This window comes from Mustela putorius, unplaced genomic scaffold (assembly GCF_011764305.1).
Source record: "Mustela putorius furo isolate JIRA1106 unplaced genomic scaffold, ASM1176430v1.1 tig00000487_pilon_pilon_pilon, whole genome shotgun sequence".
In the NCBI taxonomy this organism is placed as follows: Eukaryota; Metazoa; Chordata; class Mammalia; order Carnivora; family Mustelidae; genus Mustela; species Mustela putorius.
Genome location: NW_025421399.1, coordinates 5,565,757 through 5,571,756, shown reverse-complemented (window position 1 = coordinate 5,571,756; position 6,000 = coordinate 5,565,757). Strand labels below are relative to the sequence as shown.

The 6,000-nt window shown below is 44.5% G+C and overlaps 1 protein-coding gene across 3 annotated transcripts in view; it reads left to right on the top strand.

The window, feature by feature from the left end:
- Positions 1-342: 342 nt before the first annotated feature.
- Positions 343-6,000, top strand: part of MARCHF10 (membrane associated ring-CH-type finger 10) — an 85,949-nt gene continuing 80,291 nt past the window's right edge. The window contains exon 1 of one of the 3 annotated variants that reach the window (XM_004749231.3): positions 343-687. The gene's annotated coding sequence lies outside the window, so the exon portion shown is untranslated. Of the gene's footprint in view, positions 688-1,964; positions 2,185-6,000 lie in introns of those variants that run through there. The other 2 variants (XM_013054546.2, XM_004749230.3) reach the window with 2 other exon arrangements.

Below are 6,000 nucleotides of genomic sequence, written 5' to 3'. Positions count from 1 at the left end.
CTTGATCATTTATTTCTTCCTTCTTATTTGGGAGCAAGTACTTCTGAGATTCTCCGAATAGCTCAAACTCCAGGGCTGCACTGTCTTTCCTCTACCTATCTATTTAATATTACTTTATTCAGCTAAAACTATTTCACCCTCTTGTTTTCTAATCACGTTCTTTATAAAGCACAGCACCGATTCGGAGCAGGGGTGATGGCCTCAATATCTGGGTCTGGGCTTGGGCATCAAGACAAAGCCAATTGGGCGTGCTCCTTCCCCGTGTCTTCTCTGCCCACCGCCATCACCGCTCTGCCTCCCCGACTGCATCCCGTTCCCACGGCAACCGCTGGGCACCCTCGTCTGGGCTCAGGACCTCCCGGCCCCGGCCCCACCCCCGCGCCAGCGCTCGCAGCCCCCAGCTCCCGCGCGCTGGGTGAGGAGGCCGCGTTGCCAGGGAAACGGGAGGACGCCGGGCAGCCGCCCCCACCGCCTCCACCCCTAGAAAGCCCTGCCGCCGAAAGCTGCCTCCGGGGAGGAGGAGGAAGAGGGGCCGGTAGCGGGAGGGGAGACGAGACAGGAGGAGGAAGAGGAACACAGAGACCGCCCTGCGCGATTGATGGGCGGCCCCTCCGCCCTGGACCAGCCCGCCTGTCCCGCCCCTTGGCCCCTTCAGCCCGCGCAGGTGGGGAAGGACGGACCCGCCAGGTAACGGCCCGCCGGCCCCAGCCGCGCGCGACCCTTGCGGCCCGCAGTCCTCCGAGGAAGTGTGGGGAGAAGGAGGACACCCTCTCCTTTCTGCTTCTGCCATTCTGGGGGTAAATAGGGCCGAAGCCTGTCGGCCAGGCCTCTCCCTCTCCCTGGGGGACCCGTGTTTACCTGCCTCAAGGAACAGGTGTGGGGGACCCGGGGATCACTTATTTGCACCCTGGCGGCCGCCCCGCAGCTGCGTAACTTCCCTGCAGGCTTCTTGGGTCTGCAAGTCCACAGTAGTGTCTACACGGACCGTACGGCCCCTCTGGCTTCTGAGAGGGAAATTGTTGATATTGTCATCGTTGGGAGCATCAAACTGCTTGTCAAGCCTGTGACATCAATCCCACATCCCGAAGTTTCCCAGTTATACATGGAGTCTCTCTCTTCTAGGCTTGAAAGTCAGTGTGTGACCGCCCATCTCTGTCAGTTTCACAATAAATAAGTCACTGCCAAAGAGCTTTTCTCACAAGCCCCTTACACCCCCACCCCTCGATTTCCTAAACCAAACTGGAGGAGAGTCCAATTATCTCCCCGCATCCATGTCAATTTCTCCTCTTTACGTTGGGTCACAGCATTCTCTCAGTAGTGGGGTGTTAGGAAAATTGGCCCCAAATCACTCATCTTTGTTGCTTATATTCATTATTTTTATAAGATTTTAAAACTCTTAAGATTTTTTTTAAGCTAAGACTTAAAGAAATCCTATAACCTCTGTCATTACAAACTAATTAATTGTGTAAAAGGAGAAATAAGTTCTGATCTCCTTCTTCCAAGCACCCAGTTGTGGAAAAGGGGAAATACTTATAAACCAGACTGTCAGGTATTAATATAGCCATTTAGATTGTGGTCCATGGGAACGTGCAGCCTAAAGAGAGGCTTACATTTACATTTTTACATTACATTTTTCTTTATTGCTAAGCCAATAAAATATTCACTTTAATACTTCTGATATGAGAACATATTAGAAATTTTAATAAGAAAACAGTGAAATAGCTTGATGTTATTAAAAAGAGCTCCTTCAAGTCTTTTGACAAATGTGGTCATAGAGCAGAAGGATGGCATATATGATATTTTAGAGAACTGAAAGAAACCTATTCTGCAATCAGATTCTGTTCTCCTTAGTCAGGGAAACTTGGTTTGAATTCATTGCAAACTTACACTAGAGAGGAATACATATGTCACAAAGTTCTTAGAATATTCCTCATTGAAATTTCACAGATCTGTAGAATTTTGAGGCCAAGAAGAATCACTCGCGCTTGCTGTCAGCAAAGCAGGACTCCCTTCTCCCTTGCCCACATCCCTCCTACTCCCTTCTCCTCTCCTTCTCCTGATTTAATATGGCTTCTTACGTTGATTTTTTAAAGCACATATTTGGCCCAATATATTGTCACCAGAGACTTAAAACAGAAGCATGCATGACCATGAGTGGATTTTAAATTGAGAAGCAGTTCAAAGGTGAGAAATGGAAGAGAATACAGAACGCTATTTTAGAAACATGCTCCTTGCCCACATTTTATTACCATCCCCTCCCCCACCTGTCTGTATTTGCTGAGAAAAAATGTTTGGGCTTCAAATGGCCATCTGGTTGAGTGGGCCCACTAAACTGAGATCTGCAAATTAAGCATTATTTCATGTGAATTTACTTCCAGTTATTTCTGTTTCTTGTTTGTCCTGGTCAGTTTTCAAACCTGAAGTACAGTATGAAGTTCAAGTGGTACTTCAGAAAGTTGGAGAACCTTTTCCTAAACGGTGGTGATCTCCTAACGATCTCTTTCCCCAGTGCCTGTAGTATTTGTTTACTCTCACAGAGTATGGAGGTATTTAAATAAATTACACGTGGCACCATGATGCTTATAAATATGCATTTTATAGTGAAGTGCAGTAACAGTTTATGGGAGGGTAAAGAGACTTTTGTAGGTAATTTGAAAGTCCTTTATTTGGTAGATGATTGTGAAGTCAGAGGTAACCTAGCAAGTAGTTCAAATAGTGTTATTTCCTACCTAGTTAGACACAGTTTTTTCACGCCTCTTGACTTAGAAGCCTCTTTAAAATAACAAGGCATGAAAACCAGGATATATGAGCTGATTTTTCTATGTTAATTTTGGAACCAAGATATATCATCCAAGTGGACTCTGGGATATGCCCCTTTAGTGACCATTAACACATTTTCATTACGAAATCTTATGTTCTCTGCCTGATTAATATTCAGACAGACTGTTCTTTCCAACAATAGCAGCAGGGGTTCATCTTTCTCCCTGTTTTAACACCATTGTTTTCCTAAAAAACTTGATTCTGTTGCAGGTACAAATTCATATGAAAAGTTGGAAGTGATTATTTGAGAGAAGGGGGGAGGAGCAGAAGGAGAGGGAGAGAAAGAATCTCAAGCAGGCTCCATGCCCAGTACAGAGCCCAAACTGGAATTTGATCTCATGACACTGAGATCACGACGAGCTAAAATCAAGAGTCAGATGCTTAACCAACTGAGCCACCCAGGGCCCCCCAAATGATCTTTTAATGTGTAGTTCTATAAATTACCATTAAAAATCCTCAGAGGCAAAATCTAGGCTTTGCATGCAGTCTGTGGAACTATCTGTTGGATTGTAGTTTTAGACTTGGGACTCTCAAAGACCAGCTTTCTGTACTTCAGAGACAGCAGCACAAATTTGCTCAGGGCTAGGTGGGAAACCTGGTGAGATTTCACAATGACCAGGCCAGACACTGAGTCACCATGAGTCAGGGGCAACCTGATTTTGCTAATATCTACACAACTGAAAAAAATGGAGAGAGGAAGGAAAGCTTCAGAGTGCAAACACCCAAGGGTAGGGATGTTGTCTATCTTACCCTGCTGTCTCTCCACAGTCTAGAGCAGCATCTGTTACATGGAAGTCACTTAAATATGTGTATCAGAAAGAAGAACAAGGCTGGAGGCACCATGTTTCCTGATTTCAAACAATATTACGGAGCTATAATAATAAAGTCGTATGATATTGGCACAAAAGCACACATAGATCAATGGGACAGAATAGAGTGGCTTGGAAAACTCCTGCATATGTAGTCAATTAATTTATGACAAAGGAGCCAAGAATTTTCAATGGGGACAGGAGAGTCCCTTCAATAAATGGTGCAGGGAAAACTGGAAGATACACAGAAAAGAATGAAACTGGGTGAGATTACACTATACACAAAAATTAATTCAAACTGGATTAAAGACTTGACCGTAAGACCTGAAACCATAATACTCTGTAGGTGGTAAGTGCCTTGACCTCGGTCTTGGCAATGCTTTTTTGGATTTGATATCAAAGGCATCAAAGGCAACAAAAGCAGGGTGCCTGCCTGGCTCAGTTGGAAGAGCAGGGGCCTCTTGATGTCAAGGTCATGAGTTTGAGCCCCATGTTGGGTGTAGCGATTACTTAAATAAACAAACTTAAAAAAAAAAAAAAAGGCAACGAAAGCAAAACCAACAAGTAGGACCACACCAGACCAAAAAACTTATGCACAGCAGAGGAAAGCATCATCAAAATGAAAAGGCAATCTACTGAATGAGAGAAAATATTTGCAAATCACATATCTGATAAAAGGTTAGTATCCAAATCATATAAAAAGCACATACATCTCAGTAGAAGAAAAAAAAAAACCCAAAACCCGATTTAAAAATGAGATTTGGATAGACTTTTTTTTTCCCCAAAAAGACATACATATGACCAACAGGTACATGAAAAGGTGTTCAATATCACTCATCACAGGGGAATACACATCACCCTGACAATGAGATGCCACCTCACCCTTGTAGAGGGCCTAGTATCTAAAAGATAACAAGTAAGTACTGATCAGGATGTGAAGAAAAGGGAATCCCTGTGCACTGCTGGTGGAAATATAAATTGGTGCAGCCACTATGGAAAATATGGAAGTCCCTCAAAAAATTAAAAATAGAACTCCCATATGAATTTATCCAAAACACTAACTCACTGCAGCATTGTTTGCAATAGCTAAGACACAGAGGCAAATTCAGTGTCTACTGATGGATGAACAGATAAAATGTAAGATATATACATCACACAGAGAAAGAAATATTATATGATCTCATTCATATTTGGATCTAAAAAAAAAAAATACCAAAGCTCACAGACACAGAGAACATTCAGAGAACAAACTGGCAGTTGTCAAAGGCATGGGGCTGGGGCGGGGGCACAGCAATATGGGTGAAGGAAGTCAAAAAACACAAACTTCCAGTAATAAAATAAGTAAATACTGAGAATGTGACGCATAGCGTGGTGACTATGGTTGATACTGCATATCTAAGGGGCACCTGGCTGGCTCAGTCAGAAGAGTGTGTGACTCTTGATTTCAGGGTCATGAGTTTGAGCCCCATGCTGGGTATAGAGATTAATAAATTAAATAAATAAACGAGAAAATACTGTATATTTGAAGGTTGGTAAGAGAATAGATCTAATTCTATTAAGTTCTCATCACAGGAGGAAAAAAATTATGACTATGTGGGTGATAGATGCTAACTAGACTTACTGTGATCATTTGCAACAAATACAGATCGAATCATTCTGTGGTACCCATGAAACGAATGTCATGTTCTATGTCAATTAAAAAAAATGTATCTGTAGAAATCACCGAAGAGACTTCACTGGCCAAAAAAGCAGGATGTGTAGGACCTCAGATGACCCTGACTGAGTCTAGCGGACTCCTCATGGACAGCACTGTTTAATAACTGTGTGACTTTAAATGTTTTGGTCATAAACTTGGGCCACACCAGTCAGAGCCAGAGCTCTTGAAAGCACTGTCTCTACTTCCTTACCTCTCATTTGCGCAATGCACTGCAATCGGTCTTCAGTGTTCTCACCGAGGTTATAAATAGCCTGCTCCTTGAAACCCGCTCCTCTCAGCGTCTATGCAACCGCGCCCACCTGGTTTGCCTCCTGCCTCTCTGGCGGCCTTGCAGCCTTCTTTTCCGCTCGGGGTTCTCGAGTTGGAGTGCTTGCTCCTCAGCTTTCGTGCCCCGGGTTCTCCTCTTTCCAGTACGCACACTGCCTTCCACGTCAGCTGTCACCCAATGCCGGGGTGCCCAAATCCTCACTTCTCTGGTCAGCTCCAGAGCCCCGCCTCTAGGTGCTGGCGTGACCTCTCCATCTGCTGCTCCCCCACCCCCCTCCCCTTCAAACGCCACACGGTTTTCTCACAAAGAGAAATGTCTCCAGAATCGCCCACCGACCAGCTGACCAGCCACCAGCGCCCAGCCAGCTGCTCGAGCCCGTAACCTGG